The sequence below is a fragment of the Pinus tabuliformis genome, chromosome 5_2, assembly GCF_031772625.1.
Source record: "Pinus tabuliformis cultivar Carrire ecotype Pingquan chromosome 5_2, CPIR1, whole genome shotgun sequence".
Lineage (NCBI taxonomy): Eukaryota > Viridiplantae > Streptophyta > Pinopsida > Pinales > Pinaceae > Pinus > Pinus tabuliformis.
In genome coordinates this window covers 900,958,477-900,978,511 of record NC_142306.1, presented here as the reverse complement: position 1 = coordinate 900,978,511, position 20,035 = coordinate 900,958,477, and positions in this window count along the sequence as shown.

Sequence of the window (20,035 nt, the reverse complement as noted above, 5' to 3'; positions counted from 1 at the left end):
AGACTGCAGATTATCCTTTTTCTTTTCAGGTTGGTTAACATTCACAGTTCTGCTCCTTAGCTTGTACTTTTTATGGACTTCATAAACAACAGTGTCATAGCCTTGTTTGAAGTCAAAGGATTCACCTGATTTAGTTTGGAACAACTTGATTTCCTCATCCTCATGATCTTCTTGTGTTAAGAAAACTTGACTTTCACCATCTAGCCCTATTAAATTAATCTCAGGATCTTCATTGGGCTCTGCTGAAGTGGAGGTTTCAGCATAATTTTCTTGGAAAGGGGGTCTTATATCTTGATCAGCACTGGTTTTGCCAATGCCTGGGTTTTGAGTTCTCCTAAAATTTGGATTCCTAGGAGGGTTGTTTTGTGGTGCTTCCCATGATGACTTTCTTTCAACCGATTCCACTCTATCACCTAATCTTTTCATTCCATTTAATATGGCATCAAGCTTTTGATCAAAGGCAGAGGGTTCCTCTTTGAAAACAATCCTCTTTTCCAACCTTGCCCTGTTTCTTTTGGCAATTAGGTTGGCTTCCACTGTGACAGCAACCCTTTGGGCCTCTTCCAAGGATTGACAGTCTCTTTCTTTCAACTGGTAGGCCATGTCAGGGTCAAAGGCATCAGGGAATTTGTACAAGGCTAAGTCAGGAGGAGGCCTTAAGTTTTGTGGTATTGAGTTATATACATTGTTAAATCTTGCACAATACTCCAAAACAGTCTCTTGGGGACCTCTTTTGATAGTTTCATATTCCCCAAGTATGTGCAGAGGATCTTTCTTCTTCTCCCATCTACTAGTAAAGGCTTGATAGAGTTCAGTAGGAGTTGTAATGGAGTTTGCATTCAGGGATCTAAACCAAGTTCTTACATCCCCAGTTAGGCTTTGAACAAACATCCTCATTCTGACACTGTCATCATCTATTTCATAGGTCTCAAAATGGTCTTGCATTCTCTTGGCATGCTGGGCAGCTGTCAGAGGGCCATTGGAGTCAAAATATGAAATTTTGGTTTGGTAATCCTGGGGTAGAGCTGCAGCATTAGCTGGTATCTGCAGTGGCGCATATCTGTTGGCCATATTTACAGGGTTTAGAGGATTAACAGGGGCAGCTGGGACAATAGGAACAATGGGTATCACAGGGGTCACAAGTAGGGGTGAACCTAAAAGGTTGGTCAAAGGGATATGTGCAGTGGATGAAGATATGAGAGGGGGACTTTGAGATGTGGATGGTGAACTAGGGGAACTAGGGGTAGACCTAAAAAGGACCTTGCATGGGGTAGGTATAAGGCTAGGATGATCTGGTTCTGAAGTCAAATCAGCAGGCTGCTCCTACTTTTGCTGCCTCCTAATGTTTCTTGGGATGGTATTTGGATTATCAACAATGGTAGGTGGATTAGGGTCAGGATTTTCCCTAGTGTGCCGTGGATTTCTCTTAGGAGCCAGTTTCTAACTGTTTTTTAGGATTTTGTGGGAAATTTTTATATCTGAAGGACTGGATGAAGATTTTGGAATGGCTATATATTCTCAGAGCTAAGATGAAGATTCCCTAAACAAGCTCCTCCCTAAAACTGTTAATGTGATACAGAAACAGATTAAAGGCCTCTTGACTTATTTCAGGCTTGATAGTAGCTTATGGAAGATATATAATAATTAAAGAATCTCAAGCACTCCCCAGTGGAGTCGCCAATTATGTTAACACCCAGGTTGTTCCCTATGACTCCCAAGGGAATACGGCCGGGGTAACCACTAACCAATCTTTGGATCACAGTTTCTAGCCAAACTGTAATCAGAGAGGGCTCTCTCTTTATGATTTGTCTCTGTTATGATGGTGTTTTAGGCTAGCTATTATGCTCAGGTTTTGGTTTATGTTTTGGTTGAAGGATTTCTTTCAGGTCTTATGATATAGTGTTTAGATAGTGAAATACCATTGGGCAATGGAGTCTGGAGTTGTGAAATGACTTGATATGCAGGATTGGTGGTGTTCAAACTGCAGGGCCTATTGTGTATTTTAGACAAACAAAGTTAGCTTAAATGGTGATGTATGTCAACCAACAGAAAGCAATTAAGAATTTTCTATTAAGCTGGTGAGGTGAAGGTGAACACACTGCACAGGAGCAAAACTTGAATTCCTGTGACAAAGGCCACTGTGAAAGGTGTATTCTGAAAGTGCAGCAATTAAGAATTACACTTATCTAGATTACAGCTGAAGAAAACATTCATAAACAACACAGATTGAACTCAGGGTACTCAGTGAATAAATCCTGAAAGTTATTCTTTTTCCTTGTTGCTTAGTATTGAAAATCAGATAACATATATGGATTTTAACAAAACAACTAATTAACAGAGAGAGTTACAGAGACTTATTGTATGGTGAAATACACAGGAATCCAGCAGTTATCAACAGACACCAGAACGCATTCAACACTTCAGAAATCCGAGAAATTCCATCACTTTTTTTATTAAACTTCTGAAAGGATTACAGCATAAGAATTTCTTTAGGAGAAATCAACAACAACCCTTGCAAGCTCATGCGAAGGGGACTTTATAGGAATGTTTATACAAAATATCTCAGGCATTGAGTCATCTGAGAGAGAAAATATCTTCATAAATTCGTACAGAAAGTAGAAAAGAAGTTATTACAACTTTGAATACAACATAAATGCTCTTTATGTCTGTCAGAGGATAATTTGACCTTTGGAGGTCATTGAGTCGGTTGAGCCGCTGTGCTTTAACGCTGAATAATGTGTCTTTATTTCCTGCCGCACTGTATTTTCTCGGCCCTGCCACCTGTAGTTTTCTATTTCTGCTTTGTTGGCCGATACATCTGCTGAGTTGGCTCAGCTTTAATCCACCATGCATGCTGATTTTATTAAACTGTGCTCTGCATGACCACTGATATTTTTTAAGAAACAAAAATTGGTAAGTGACTCCCTGTTTACAAAATATTCTGTATTGCATTTGTCCACCAGTCTTGCGTAGGGAGTTGATGCCTGAGAATAGCATCCATTGTCTCCTCTGCCTCTGTATACTTGAAAAAATTGGGAGCCACCCCGAATAGGTGATTGATTTCATTCATTATAAAAAACAGATTCTCTACTCTGTTATAGAGAGACTGTCCTGTGGCTGGCCCTGTCTCCTCTGAGGTACTGGGCTTCTCATTAATCTGGCTAGTGGCAAATGTATTGACCCTTTTAGCATATTGGTCATGTGTGAACAATCTCCCTGCGCTGTTCAGTAAGCCAGGGAGTCCTCTGTTTTCTAACACTTGAAACTTTTCCAAAAACTTGTTCACCTCAGTCTGCATATCCTGGGTTCTTCTCTCCAATGTCTGCACTAAGTTTCTCAGTGTGAGAACCCTTTTGACCATTTGGATAGTCTCTGTTCTGTTTGTAATTCCCATGGTAGCTAACTGAGAGCTTGTTTTATGGTTAAGTACATTGATCATTCTGGTGGCCACTTCAGGCATATTGCTCAATAAAGCTCTTGATCTGTGAACCTCCCTCTGTGCCTTTGGGATGAGCTCTAGTTGCTCATGGATAGTTTCAATATATGGCCACTGCTCATTGATAGATTGACCAATGTTAGCCCACAACACTATTTTCAGTTCAACCACCACTTTATCTAACTTGAGCTCATTCTCTAGCTCTTTTATTTTGTTTTTGAGGGCTTTGACCTCCCTGTCCTTCTCTGTCACTGTTTGTTTGGATTTATCATATCTATCATTGATTTTGGATAAATTTTCCCTGGTCTCATTTAACTCTGTCATTTGAGCTTCCAGGATTTGGATTTCATTCTTCAGCTTTTGCATATCCAGGCTTTGGGCCTGCTCTCTAGTTGTTGGCGCTGCTGAAGTAGATGTTGCTGTCTGTTCAGTCTGTTGAGGAGGAGGAGCGGTGATAGGAGCAGTTTCTTCGAGATTGATGATCTGAGGAGGAGGCTGGGAAGTCTGCCCTTCTTCTCTCTGTTTCAGAGATGCCTGTAATGCTGCCTTTGCAGCCTCTGATTCTCCTAATTTCTCTTGTGCTTGAACAAGCTGTTTATAAATGGAGATCAACAAATCTGTGGTGTCCTTCTCCTGCCTTTGTTGGGCTACCTCATCTGTCTGAGGGTGCATGGTAGCTGGGAGTTTGATTTTCTTCCTCATGGCAGCCATGTCAGCATCCCTCAACTTCAAGATTTCCTGTATCCCTGAAATATCTTTGGGATCATGCCCAATTTCAATGATTATGTCTTCCAGGGACCTTATTCTGTTATCCTTCACCGGGGATGATGCCTTCTCCAATTCCAGTTGAGAGGCTATGGCATTAAGGCTGCTCTTTAGTTTGTAATTTTCTAATGTTTCATCTGCTAAGGAGGCATACACCATCTCACCAGTCTGTTTATGCAGTTCAATTTTGTCCATTGGGTGTATGTCTTTGGCCATGACCTCCAGGTTGGTCCTGAGGTAATCTGAGGCAGATTGGGGCTGCAGTGCTGTGGGCATAAAATGACTCATGATAATTTTGCCTTCACCTACATCAAAGGCAGACATAAGTCTCTGCTGATTGGTAGGAGCCATGTTTAGCAGATGATTGTACAGCTGTATTTTGATAGGCTCATTCCTCCTTTTGATGTCTATAAATTGCTGTTTGATGCTTACTTGTCCTTCTTTTTGCTGGCTGGAGGAGCTGACCTCCCCTCCCATAGTCCTGTCCTGTTCCTGCTGGAAGGAACTTGCTGAAGCTTCTCTGCTGGGTGGGCCCATGCCCAATGCCTGTCTTATTGCTATGTCATCCTCTGAAAAATCATTTAATCTTTGTCTTTTTTCTCCCTGGTTGATAGATGAAGTCAGGGGAGTTTCTCTATCCCTTTTTCTACTTAAGTCCTCCTTTTGTGGAGTTTGGAGGACCGAGGCATCAGTGGTGACTTCTGGCCTAGGAGGCACTATGTTCTGAGCCTGTTGCTCAGTGGAAGTTGGAGTATCAATTACTCTCTCCTGCTGTAAGGGCTGTTGTCTGTCATGTTGCCCTTCTTCTTGCTGCAAATCTTGTTGCTGTTGTTGCTCTGCCTGCTGCTGCCTTTCTTTATCTGCCTGCTCTTGAGTCACTGGAGGTGACTGCTCCTTCCCTTGATGTGGTTGCTCTGTCTCCATTTCCTTTTCTTTGCCTTTGCTGGATATATTCTCAGTGGCCTTGGTAGTTTGCTGCTTGGCAGTTGAGGAGGATTCAGCTGCTCCCGTTTGTGTGCTTGGAAGTGTGAATACCTGTGAAAAAAGCTCAAGGTCAGCCATCTTCTTTAGATTCCTTAGTGCTCTCTTGTTCAGCTCTTCTTGTGACGGGCTCTTCTAAGGTCCCTCTCCTCCATTTGTCTTGGTTTGCATATTTTTCAATGTGAGGGATATTATGGTGATCATAGGCAGATAACTTATATTTGAGCCTCCTCATAGATATGAAATGATTAGGGTCATAGGGAACCCATAGGAAACTGGTTTGCAGGCCAAGGGCCTCAAGCATTCTCTCTACTTCCCTCCATCCTTGCTCCCTCTCGTTATAGATGAAATGGCCAAGTTGGCTTTTGACCTTCAACTGTGCTTTTTTGCCTTTTCCTGAAAAGTGAAGCACATCAAATCTGCCAAATTGCCTAAAGTACTCTAGGGCAAATAGCCTCATAGGCACATACTTAGGTAGTTTGAAAGGAGGTAGATCACACCCATATATCCTGATGACAGTGTGGTTCTGGTAGAAGTACCAATCCCCAATGCTGTAAGCTTTGGACAGCTGAAGAATTCTCTGCATGTCATCAGTGAGTCTCGGAGGAGGTGAACTCATCAGCATTGCCATAGCTGGATGGATGAACAGATCCATGAATTCACAGTAAGTGTATGGAGACTCAGGTCTAATGTGGAAGACAGAAGACCAGTAGACCACTGATCTGGGATTTCCTTGGGCATCCATTCTTTTGATTGAAAAATGAAATTTCTCATGTTGATGGTACAAGATCAAATGGTAGATGTAGGAGGTGTATCTGAACATCCTATCTCTCCTTAAATTCATCAATTGCTCATGAATCTTGTCTGATATGTAGGTGGCATAGTCATGGTAGATTGATGACTTGCCAGGAGCAAACATAAGCATCATTACCAGCACAGTTGCATCGATATGCTCAATTGAACTATATCCCAAGATGGGAGAAATCATATCTGCAAGGTCTCTGCCCAGCTCATTGAGATATACATGAAGAATTGGAGGGTACATCACAATGTTAGTTTTAATGTATAATTGATTAAATTTGATAATTTGAGCATTTGGTAATCCATATCTGCCAAGGTTTGCCATTTCAAGTTCTTTTGAGGGGCATTCAAAGGTTGAACATTTAGTACTACAGGTGTCTCCATTGCACAAGAGGATTTTGAATTGAGTGCAAAGTAGTTTTGATTGACTAGGATAGTTCAGAGGAATGCCTATTTTTCAGGGAGGTGAGTTTATCAGGAACAGAGAGTGGAGTGGACACGCAGCAATTGAAATACTGCTCGAATTATGAATAAGACCAATGCCTGGTCTCCCTCTGTCTTCTATGGCAGGTTTTAAATAGCTTGACCAACTATCTCACGTTTGCGCGAGCAGTTTACAGTTTTTTGACCAAAACTCAGGAAATGAAGGTTCAGCCGGTGGTTTCAAGGTTGCAGTTATAATTTAGAAGTGTTGCAGAGGAAAAATGTCGGTGAATTAGTGAGTTTCAGTGCTCCTTAAGCGCTTTGAGCAATTTACAGTGAATTTAGGCGTATGGAGGGTGAACTATGAGAAATACCTGGCTAACCGCGAACAGAGGTCGTAACTGTGGTGGAATTGATACTCTGGAGGTCTTCAGGTTGATTCCCGCAGGTGGCGCAGTTCAGGACGTGAAAATAGCATGCAGAGGAAATAATAGCAAATGAGCGAAAAGTATGAAAAAACGCGAAATTTCACCATATAATTGGTTTTTTGGACTTTTGGCGCGTTTTTCTGCTGACGTCAGCATGATGTCATAGGTGGGGTCAGGGCCGGCTGACGTCATAGGTGAGGTGGCGGGCTCTGATTGGTCCACGGGGGTGGTGAAGTGGCATGCCATGTCGGGCGCAAGGGTTGACGTGACGGCATGGTGGCAATGATGTGTGATGATGCGGAGGTGACGTAGCATAGGCGGAAAAGCCGAAACCGGAAACAGCCAGCGGTTTCATATCGCACCGCTTATGGTACGGGGGGGAATCTGTCAGACGTACCTCCGACGAGCTGTGGCGAGGACGCGTGGCTACCGAGTGACGTAACCTTTTTACGGATATCGGATGATATCCGTCGGATGTGAGACCCGCTCCGATATCAATGCTGACCGTCGGATCTGGAGGGCTCGATCCAACGGCTGTCGGGGAGGTGATGTGATGGCTTGATACGGCGGGTAAACGGTGGACGTCGGAGCTGCTCCGATGTGATAAGAGCCGTTGGATGCTCAAGATCAGATCGGACGGCTGTCGGGTTGATGACGTGCACTGTGGATACGGCCGCGGGCGGAGGAATAAACACACACACACACACACACACACACACACACACACACACATATATATATATATTAATGTTTTTTCAATATATTCCGAAAAATTGAATATATGCGCCAACTTTGGTTAGGCGGCGGAAAGTGGGTTTTTTGGGTCTTTTTGTGATTTGAAAGGGGTTATGGGTAAAAAAAGGGCTTGTATAGGGTTTTTCTTGGCAAAAAATGGTTTAGTGAGTGGAATGACTTGAGGCACGGGGGGGGGAGATGAGGTGTAGGTTCATCCAAGTGGCCAGATGTCACTTTGATCCCTGACATAGGACCTATTGGCTATAATGCCAAGGGGAGGGGTATTTATACAAAATTTGGGGTTTATACACCATGGTGTTTAATAATAGTAGGGGAAAGATGATATAGGGATTTATATACTAAAGTTAGAGTTAATATGGATGCGGGGGATGAAGGGGAAAACACTGAGTTTATTTGTGAAACACTTGGTTTAAAGAGTAGATCAAAATGAAAAGATTTTTACACAAGAAATGTGGCTTTTGAATGAACAAGAACCACCATGAAACCATGATCTTCTTCCATGAATCATAGCTGATGAGGGGATGTTAGTAATGAAATGGAAGGGGGAAGGAGGGAGGTTAGTCATGCTCCTTGCTGTAACTTGATGAAGATGAACGCCTTGTCAATTGATAGGCTTTGCCTTGGTAAACATAGTTAACACATCTGCAATGGTAAAGATAACCTTTCTGCAACCCCAACTACTTACCCAACTACTTGCCTAGAATTTTTTATTTCTTCTTGGAGGGTGCACTTGGACTTGCAGACCCTTACTTGCCTTTTCTTTTCTTTGGCTTTTTCTTTGTTTTTTCTATCTACTTCTACCCTTATCTCTTCCAAGGTCCCAGATTAAGCTGTTGGGAGCCTTCTTTTCTCTACCTGAACTACTTGTCTGCCAAGATTAAACAGTTTGGACAGACTTCCTTCTCTATTCTACAACTGCAATTTAAACCATGGAATGATCCAGATTAAACTGTTGAATCATCCATCAAAATTTGAAGTCCATACCAAGCTATAAACATAGATTGGATTCTTCTTGGAAATATGTGATCTTTGAGTCATCAAAGCAGAGCATATTTGGTCCTTTCATAGCCAATCATGAAATATGAAACCTATTGGTATAGGTAGCAAACAGGGGAAGTAGTTGAGAAAACATCAGTTGATTTTCCAGTGTATGCAAATACTCATCTTTTTATTGAGAAGGGATCATCACTTACATGGAAATAGTTTAAAAATACTTTTGCAAAGGACTTTGAGGTAGACTTAGAAGACCAACAATTTTATCTCAGAATCAAATAATAAGGGCTATACAAGGTTGCATGCAAGTATCCCAGCTTCCCATGTGTAGATATCATTAGCTGGATTATCTCACATATGGATGAACAGACCATGACATTGAGCAGTGCCAATGGTCAAAAGCTTTCCACCTTCCAGGCATAAGAATATAACAGATTTATCACTTTACCAAGGCAGTAAAGCGCATGGACTCACTCTTTGATGCCACCCACAACTATGTGAACACAAGAGACATTTTCAAACACTGGGTGAAAGAGCCATCAAAGTTTTGACAAACACCCACCAATGTGTACAAGACAAAGTCCCTTAGGAAGGCTTACCAGCTCTTGGTTATCTTCGCTTGTAGAATCTATGATCAAGAGAGCTATTAGCTCTGCTATATAACGAGGATTTTCCAAGGTCAGAGATGAGCTTGATCTACTTGGTTCTGCTCAAAAGGAAACTCATAGCGGTCATTTCCCTTCTTTTTCCTTTGCTCCACTTACTCCCCTTCACCTCTGTTTCTTCCATTTTTCCTCTAAACCCGACATAAATCCCTTTTACTTTAAGCCCTGAGCGCAAAGTCTAAACCCTCATAAAACCCTCCCATATGCCTTTGTGCCTTGTAAACCCATCGCCTTATTTTAGTCGTTGATCTTCCCCGCCAAATCCAACGGCTCCCGTCGTGCCCGATAAAGAAACTTGCGTGCTCATTTCCCAACCGTTCGATCCATCTCTGCCTGATCCGACGACATTCGCTCTCCTCGTTCCCGTAACCCGATCGAACATTAGCACGTGATGAGAGCGGTTTTTTTCTCTCATCTTCCGCTACATGTCGATCATTGAGTGGGATTGCACGCCCCTATCCTTTTACTGCTTTATGCCTGAAGGCGGTGTGATCAATACTATTTACTACCTAACCTAACCACCCACCCGTTAAACTCCCGCGCAATTCCACCCCCCGATCACCGTTAGATCTGGATGCCTAAGATCTAACGACCCAAAATCAATCTGCTCCCACCTCGTTTGATAACCCCTGCAGAGCCATCTCCGTCGTCCGTTCCCTCGATCCGACGACCATTATCTCTGCTCATCTAACCCGTCTGTTCGCCCATGCTCTCCACGTCCTTTGACCACTCCGTTTTCCCGAAGGAAGAAGGTGATCGGCTTGCCATTACCAGTCACTGACAGACCCTAACAACCACATTCAACAGACAACATGGCTAAGGGAGAGAAAGTATAGGCATGCCCTGTAACTGCATTTATCAGTTATGGAGCTACACTGATACGAACACTCCAACTACCTAAGAGGACAACACAACACCTGAAAGGATCAGATTCACTCACTGAAGCAAGCAAGCATGTTCAAAGACTCCATCAGGTAGTTAAATGCAGTTGGTGGTCAATTATGACCCCTCCATACCTAAATGGCCAAGTGCCTTTGTAATGTAAAATCTATAAATACCCAGAAACAAGATGTAATCAGGGTTGATGGTTGATGTTTTGATGTAAGGTTCAACTTCTGGAGACTATGGATATTTTTCCACTTGCAGTGTCTCGTCTTCATTTTCAGCTAATACAAGCTTCTTTTGCTGTTAACTGCTCACTTTCCATTTTCCTCTGCTCTAAGTTGTGCCTGATATGCTGTATTCTTGATCTTTAAGGTTGAGCACTTGAAAGTTGTCATCCTATCTATGTGTTAGATTGTTGAATGTATCATTGAATAGGTTTTTCAGGTTTCCATCTATCTAGTGTCACAGAGCTGTCATCCTGTCTGTGCATTAGTAGAATAGATTTACAGGCTTCTTACTGGTTGCAACCGACCATCACATGGTCTTGTGCATCTGCTGGTGTGGTCAGTATTCTCCATATTCACCTTATCTCTAGAATGTGAGTAGTTGGTGGTCTAAAGCCTTGTAGTTTGGGGGTGTTCACACATGTCTAGAGTGAAACAAAGTAGAAGTGTTTATCTGGCTTGAACAAGCATCATTCCTTCCATTCATCCATTGCAACAAATAAGTTGAATTTATATGTTACCAGGCATCTCCGAGCTACAACCTAGGAGAGTTTCTTGGAGTGATAACATAATTGGTGTCATTTCCAGGGAGAGGAGATTGAAGCTCAAATTCCCTGGGAGAACGACACAGATCCAGCTTTGATGATAGACAAAGTTTGGACACATTCTCGGCTGTAATCATCTATCTGGCGACTCTATTGGAGGACCAACCTTTGGCGACTCCACATCATAGTTTTATCTCAGTTTGTGAGGCATACTCAAAGAAATCCCTAGGAATCACCAGCTGACCCAGTGCCTGACCCTGAGAAGACTGTCAAGCAAAGAAAAACATCACAGAAAGGAGCATCAGGATCAGGTAAGCCTAAGAAATCTTATGTATCTCTGCAAGAGAGGCTTGTAGTTGAGCATGTATATGTTGAGAGTATAGAGCCTAGTACTGTTAGTGAAGAAACATTTCCAGAGATTCACAAAGCTCCTTGTTTAATAAGTTCCCCTTTGGATATTAGTCCAAAGAAAACCTCCCTTATAGTCCACCAGTTTCCTTCTACCCTGTCGTTCATTTCTTAGCCTTCCGTCACCCAAACGACCAGTACCCCTCCATCTACCCTAGTCATGGTAGGCCAACAACCACCCACAAAGATGGAAAGAACCATAGTTGCTAGGTATGGACCCCTGGTCCTACCTGTTCCTTTGAATGCCATGCTTGCAGGAGAATATCATAAATACATGCCTAAGTTCACTGGTACAGAGGGAGTAACTGTTGAAGAACACCTTGAGTCTTTTTATAGCTATGCTGATAACCTAGATATCAGTGAGGATGATGTGTGGATGAGAGTATTTGTCCAAAGCCTTGATGGGGAGGCTAGAAAGTGGTTCAGAGAGCTGACCCCTAGGTCTATAGTAGACATTGAAGCATTAGATGATGTGTTTTTGAAGCATTGGGGAGATAAGAAAGACCTGCTATATTACCATACTGAGTTTGGAAACCTCAAGAGGGAAAATGGGGAATCATTGTTTGATTTTAATAAAAGATTCAATCGTATGTATAGTAAGATACCAGCTGAAGTAAAGCCTACTCCCACCTCTGCCAAACTCACCTATGCCAACGCTTTTGACTCTGATTTTTGCCTGCTATTGAGATAAAGAAGATGTGCCACTTTAGATGAAATGTAACATGCAGCCTTAGAGGTGGAATCCAATATCATGGCTGCAGAAAAGCTCAAAGGCCATGCTGATAGAAAAAGGCAAAGAGGTGAGGCTTCTTCTTCCTCCGCTTCATCTTCAGAGCCCAAAATAGACAAAATGACTAAAATGATAGAGTCATTGGCTGCTGAAATATCTAAGTTGAAGGTTGAGCAGAGCTCTGGGAAAGCAAGGCTCCAAACACATTTGCTCCAAGAAATCCAAATCCATTCAGAAGAGCATATGAACAGTTGGAGATCATTCAAAGGGGTAAAGAGTCCGGTGAAGAACAAAGGGTTAAAGCTCCTTTCCAAAACGTAGTCATGGAAGAAGAACAACTGGACGAAGAGGATGACATTCATTGCATGGAAGATAAGGACAGTGCTGCCTTTTTGACATTGGCTGCCTATGAAGAATAATTACTCTAGGACCAAGCCAGTCAAGAGTGGGATAGAGAAGCTGTTTTGCAGACTGATGAACAACAAAGATATAATCTAAGGTCAAGAACAAGCAATGTCAAGGAGAATCCTGTCCAAAGAGTTGTTGTCCCAACAGAGCAGCAAATTAACAAACAGAAAAGACCAGCAGCTGATTCCATATCATAAGTCCAAAAGTTAAAAATATCTGTACCTCTGATAGAACTTATCAAGAGTGAAGTCTTTAGAAAGCCCATCCTTGATGCCCTCGTGCTGAAAGCCACACAGGCCTCCACTGACTATGTGAATATACAAGATGATAAACCTACAGTTGTGCTTAGCCCAATGACTGAACCAACTGATGATACTTCTCCATCATTTTATGTCTCCTTGACCATTCATGACAAAATCCTCCATAACTGTCTGCTAGACACAGGGTCCAGCCATAATCTGATGCCCAAAGCTGTCATGGAAGAGTTAGGCCTTGATATCACCAGACCATATCATGATTTATTCTCATTTGATTCAAGGAAGGTGAAATGTCTGGGATTAATCAAAGATTTAGCTATCACCCTAACTCAGCTACCCATGAAAAGCATGATGATGGACATTATGTGTTATAGACATTTTTGTGCCTTACAACATTGAGCATGAAATGTCCATAATCTAAGGGATCCAAAGTCCCTAAACATGTTGTTCCTACCCCTAGAGGAACAAGGTTAACAAACCACAACAATTCACAGAAGTTCTCCACCAGAAACTGCTCAAAAACAAGTCAATTCAAGATCATTTCAGTGGCTACACTAGCTGTTTGCGCTGAATGTCAAATCCAACACTGGCTACCTGCGTTGAATGTCAAATGGAACACTGGCTACCTGCGCTGAACGAGAGTGGACATGTGGCAGGCTCATTTCTCAAGGTGTCAAAACCCAGGAAGCTTCCAAAATGACACTTTCCTCAGGGAATTCGACTGGTGATGAGTAAGAGGTTCCAAATCTCCAAGTGGAAGCAAGAACCTCCAAGTGGACTCAAGAACTGACAGAGGGAGAGGACACTAGTCAGATCTCAAGCTGACTCATCCTCTCTCCAAACATCTATATATGGATCTCTCCTCCATGAGATCTAGAGGCTGGAATTTTGTTATTGCAAAGAATTGTTGTTGGTTTGAGACTGGAATCATTGGGTGCTTAATGCTTTGAAGGGGGTGAAGATAGGAATTCCATTTGCTGGGAAGGAGATGCTGGATTGGAGCCCTCTGGGTTGTATCTCTTCCTGAAACTTGTTATTCATCAATAAAGCTATCTTGGTTTCTCCTATATGCTGATGTATTCTTGATGTATGATTGCATTAGTATGTTTAGTTTATTTCTAATCCTGAACTAGTTATGAATATGAATCTATGTCTTGTGTAGTGTTCTCTTCCTGTGATCTTACAGAAACCTCTTGAAGCTGGGCAAGCGAGAAGGCAAGTAGCTGGGAATCCTCCAAGAGAAGAGAAGCTGGATCGAGGGACAAACGGAAGACACCGGTTAGTCCATCCATCTATCTCTTCATTCTTAATTCATAAAGGAAGAATACTAGAATAGCTGTCTCTGTTTGTTGCTAAGGCACTGTCACACCTTAGGTGGATAGGATCGTCCTGCATAGGCATTTTTCCCCACAACAAATTGGCGACTCCGCTGGGGACCGAACCCAAAATCTCTGGTTCGATTGTTTCATTCACCGTCACATCCATGGTCTTGCCATACCATCCATATTTGGGGTAATGCTACCGATCCATCGCATCAGTGTCGCCATATGTTCAAGAGAAGTCGTTCAGAAGAGTCAACCGTGTCCCATCCACTGCCATACATTATCCTTCATCCTTTCATGACCGCCACCCTGAATCATATGTCACAGATCGTTTTCACCACAACGAGAGTCCTCTCCCTCTGTCAGTTCTGTGACATATGATTCAGGGTGGCGGTCATGAAAGGATGAAGGATAATGTATGGAAGTGGATGGGAAACGGTTGACTTTTCTGAACGACTTCTCTTGAACATATGGCGACACTGATACGATGGATCGGTAGCATTACCCCAAATATGGATGGTATGGCAAGACCATGGATGTGACCGGTGAATGAAACAACCCAACCCGATTGTGGTATGGAGGAAAAGTGTCATGTTCAAGAGTGACTTGCTACCATCAAAGTTTTCTTTAGTTTCTCCCAAATTTTCCCCAGTCATTGCTGACCAGTACCTCTTTATTTTTGTCAAGCTTGAGGAGGATAACATATGCTTGTTCTATAACATAAGAAATGAGCAAGTGTTTCCACCAGCGTTTAAGCTCATTTTAAAATAAAAAATGAACCTACCCGGTAAATAACCACTGTGAATGTAACCTTATCAGCCATTAAAGCCTTGGTCGTGTTTGCACCATCACCTCCACTTTTCATTTGGCCGATCGTTCACCTCCATATGATTGTTTACCCATTTTGAGGAACAGCTGCGAAGAGTGATTTCACCTAGCCATCCTTGTGACACTACAGTGAGAGGGAGAGGACACTAGTCAGATCTCAAGCTGACTCATCCTCTCTCTAAACATCTATATATGGATCTCTCCTCCATGAGATCCAGGAGGCTGGAATTTTGTTATTGCAAAGAATTGCTGTTGGTTTGAGATTGGAATCATTGGGTGCTTAATGCTTTGAAAGGGGTGAAGATAGGAATTCCATTTGCTGGGAAGGAGATGCTGGACTGGAGCCCTCTGGGTTGTATCTCTTCCTGAACCTTGTTATTCATCAATAAAGTTATCTTGGTTTCTCCTATATGCTGATGTATTCTTGATGTATGATTGCATTAATATGTTCAGTTTACTTCTAATCCTGAACTAGTTATGAATATGAATCCATGTCTTGTGTAGTGTTCTCTTCTTGTGATCTTGCATAAACCTCTTGAAGATGGGCGAGTGAGAAGGCAAGTAGCTAGGAATCCTCCAAGAGAAGAGAGACTGGCTCGAGGGACAAACGGAAGACACCGGTTAGTCCATCTATCTCGCTTCATTCTTAATTCATAAAGGAAGAAATATTAGAATAGATGTCTTTGTTTGTTGCTAAGGCATTGTCACACCTTAGGTGGATAGGATCGTCCTGCATAGGCATTTTTCCCCACAACAAATTGGCGACTCCACTGGGGAGATCTGTTTAGTCATTTTATTTGTGTTTCTATCATTGTTTATTTCATAGACTTGAAAGCAACAATCAAACTGCATTTGCTATTCCCGGATGCAAAGTAGACAGTTGCTGCTTTGATCCAATCACTGGACTTGTCTATGATCTGAACAATGGACTCACAAATGATTTGATGATCCTTTGTGATAGATCTTAGTACTCCCTCAAAGCATCCCTTTGATTACACCTTGCTTGTTGCTTTTATTTGGCCTGAAACAGTTGATTAAGTAGCAATCTGTGACCCAGAACCTGTGAGAAACGAGAGTTTCTCCTTCAGCACAGACCCAGTGAAGGGATTCTGCATTTCAACGCAGGTCCCGTGAAGGCTACCTGCGCTGAATGTTAAAACCCCTGTGTTGAGGTTGCGCTGAACCAGTTTGCCCTTGTGCAGCTGGGGTTCTCTGCTCTATTTTGCCTTGTTTTGATCTCTGATTTTTGCAGCCTGTAACCAGCATAGGTACCAGTCTGATAACTCCTTTTCTCTGCTTAAATTCCGCCTCCTTTTGTACAAAAAGACTATGAGTGTTTTTATGTGTTTGTGGCGTCATTTACAGTTTTCCTTTGCATGAGTGAAATAGTCATCCTGTAGCCCTTGATTCAGATCTGTTGATTGTGATCTTAGAAGAGAGTTCATTGGCTGTTTGCAGATTGATTATACATTTGCTTTTTCTTATTGGTTTGAATTTGTCTCTTTTAAGTGTCAAAAAAAGTATTCATTTTGAAAATCGTTAAGTGTTGTAATCTCTTCTACCCTCTCTGATTTCGAAAAAATAAACTTGTTTGTATCTGTCATTTAAAAGCAAATTCAAAGTTGTACAAAAAGCTTTCTTTGTAGGCATCAATACTAAGAAAGCGGAAAACAAACACCTGCATTGTGCATTTGCATTTTGATAATTTGCATGATTGATTTAGGAAAAGTGAATTAGAGTGTGCTGATTGCTCTTTGAGAAAAGATGGTGTCTTTCTTTTCCCTTAGTAGCTAGGATTTTCAAAGTTGAAAACATATAAAGCTTGCTTATCATCTTTAGACAGCATTTAGGAATTTGTATCATACATCTCGTGGTGAATCTTGAAAGGCAAACTTCTAAAAAGATCAAACTAAAATAAATTGAATGAACTTAACAACGCTTTGCAACATAACACACAACATAGAGGTCTAGGCTAGAGACGTGTTCCAGCGTCGTTAAGCCTGGTGACTGTCGATCTCGTGGATGGTGGGTGATTCCTCCTGAGGGACGATAGCGCCAGTACGGATTGTTCTCCCACGTACCGTCACGTATATATTGGGAGACCCCTATAGGCATAAAACCTTTATCCTTAGGAAGCCGTGTCGGCTGCCCTACTGATCGCAATGCACTGAACACAACATTCAGGAAGATCGACCACCCGTACCCTAAAAAGTATTCTGTGGTTTTGCGAAAAGTTTGGCATACCCTCTGCCTAGAACTCCAGAGCAGTTCCTTTTGGCCTTTTTCAGATTCTATAACTGAAAAAGTCCATCCGAGCATTTGTCACTTCGGGCTCGTTAAAACATCGAAGGAGACTAGAGTCATCTTTAGCTTTTTCTCGACTCTTTAAAAGTGAAAAAGCAAGTTGTGTCTAAAAGCGTCTAAAAAATTCATTTAATTCGGAAACACATTTTCCCCTTTGTATTTTGGTTGATCGAGTAATCCGCAATCGTGGAAGAAAGTCAATTGAAACCCCGTCGTTCGCGGAGGCTTACGAGTCAACCGTCTTTGTCTCCGGAATCGAAAACAGTACGGACAAAGAGGACTCGTTTAACCGGTTCGAAATCTCCTATCAAATTTAGAACAAGTGTTCCAACAACATCTGAGATTCCGGTTACTCCAAACATTTCTGGAAAACCTGCCGCTATAGAAGAAGTTCAACAGCCACAGAGGGACAGTAACACTGATCCTGGTCTGGGAGCAAATACTTGCGTTACTGAACCAGTTCCATCTATAACCGGTTCAGAGAGTCTTGCTCCTCAAACAACTGTCGCTGTCGATTCAACCCCTTCTTCGGCACCAGAAATATTTTATGGACCTGACGGTCTTCCTCTTCCACCGGTTTGATTGCGATAGAGGAAATTGTAGAGGATCCGCAAGCAAGTACTCCAACTCATTTTGGAGTCGGGGTCACTCTATTTCCTTCAGCAGAAGTTAGTCCACCACAAGTGGAAGTTCCTGTAGAATCGCTAGGCAATCTATTGGATAGACTCAAAATGTCTGAACAACCGTCAACATCTAGGACTGTGTCGAACGACACGGCGACAGCAAAAGCCCCTGTCGTCACTCCGACAATGTTTTCCGGCATACCATCTGTCCCGACTAGCTCACAACTGCTAGAAGGAGTCCACCAAGGGATTATTTCGACAGTGTGGTCCATTCCAGTTTGTTCATCCCGAATAATATCCAGCAACTCTTATGTTGAGACTCGCCAGATTGATCCATTTGGAGGTCAGTTTGGGCAATCCAGTCCCCAAGGACAAACAATCCCCTTGAGTTCCGGATTGCTACCGTATGGGGGGCAATATGCCCTTTCATTACCCCCTCCAGGAGGGTATCCATACGGGAGTTCACAACAGTATTCAGGTTATACTGGAATTACATCAAGTGGTTGGGTACCTATGCTACCTCAGCAACCAAGGGTTGTATATTCTATGCAACAGTGTGTACCTATGTAGAACATCCCGACCACACCGGTTATTGTGACAGTGTCGCAAGTTCAAACGATGCCTGTTGTATGTCAACCTCAGATTTCTCAGGTTGTAATGCAACAGCCCCTTGACCCTGTGACACAACCACAATCGCCAACTGGTGGGTTGACACAGGTCCAAACGGGTACAATTACCCCACACCTTGGTCCAACAGTTAGTATAGCACAACAGATAATGGCCTCACAACCATGGCTGGTGCAATACCAACAACCATAATTCCAGCAAGTGTACCAAGGTTCTGAGCAACAGATCTTTGCGAACAGTGGACAACCGTATATTCAAAATGGTCAAAACCAACCGCTTTACAGTGGTCAAGTCGACCAACCGTATCAGTCATACCAACATCAATTACATTATGCTGGTATGCAAAGGCCCACTGATCAGGCGATTCCATCGTACCCTGGGTATGCTTCACCTAACTTGAATCAACAGTTACCATTCGTGGTAACTTTAGAGTTACGCGATTTACACCGGTTAACCAACGATCCGATTGCTTACGCCCCTTGGTGGCCAGCGATTCCTCACAAACTTCCATCTGACATTCCTAAATTCAATGGAAATCCAGGTGAAGACCCATCGAATCACGTGATGACTTTTCATCTGTGGTGTTCATCAAACACCCTAAATGATGATTCGATAAGGCTTCGCCTTTTCCAGAGGACGTTAACGGGTCCAGCAGCAAAATGGTATATTGAATTACCTAGAGCCTTGTTCGACAATTTCAGCTCCCTAGCCACGACTTTCTTAACCCATTTTCAATTACCGATAAGGTATGAAATGGGAATAGAAATATTAACCAACTTCAAGCAGACAACTGGCACTCATATATCCGATCATATAAATGAGTGGCGTCGTCGTCGTAGGATGGTGAAAACATACGTTCCCGATCAGCTGTTAGCTGAATGGTTTATAAAGTCGTTACTTCCTGCTACAACAGAAGATGTGGCAAAGGGGGGAGTCGTAACAGAGGAGCAAGTTATTGCTCGTGCACAATATCTAGACTTAGTTTATACTCAGTCTGGAACGCTCTACGAAAAAATACCTGATGCCCCTAGACCAGAATTCTCAATTCCTCCTCCTCCTAAATCAGATAGTGACTCTCATGCCGGCGATGGTGTGATTGGCACGAAAAATGCGAAATCGACAAAGGCTTCGTCTAAGAAAGCCCGTAAGAATTCGGATCAAAATGAAAAAGAAGAAATTCTTGCTTCGGAAGTAAATGTCGTATCAGCAGATAAAGGCAAAGAAACCAATCAACCAGGAAGCAAGAAGAAGCAAAACAAAGGGAAGAAGAAGAAACAGGGTGAGTCATCCCCTGAAAAAACTTCTTCAAACCCTCCTAGGAAAGGGAAACCAAAAATTCCATGGATGATATGTGACGAAAATCATTGGACAACCGATTGTCCATACAAAGCTGAGCTTAGAAGGTTCTTCAAAAGTTCACAAACCTCAGCTGTGTTAACTGATCCGTTTCCCAATCCAGGTCAAAATCTGGTTGATAGTGGAAATGCTTCCCCATCGCAAGTGCTCATGTTGTCGGTTTCAAAACAGCAGAATGATGCTTTGATTTCGATAAGGAACAAAGATTACGGGAATCTGCAGCTATCGAACGACAAAGGTAAAGATCAACCAAGTAGTTCGACAACAACT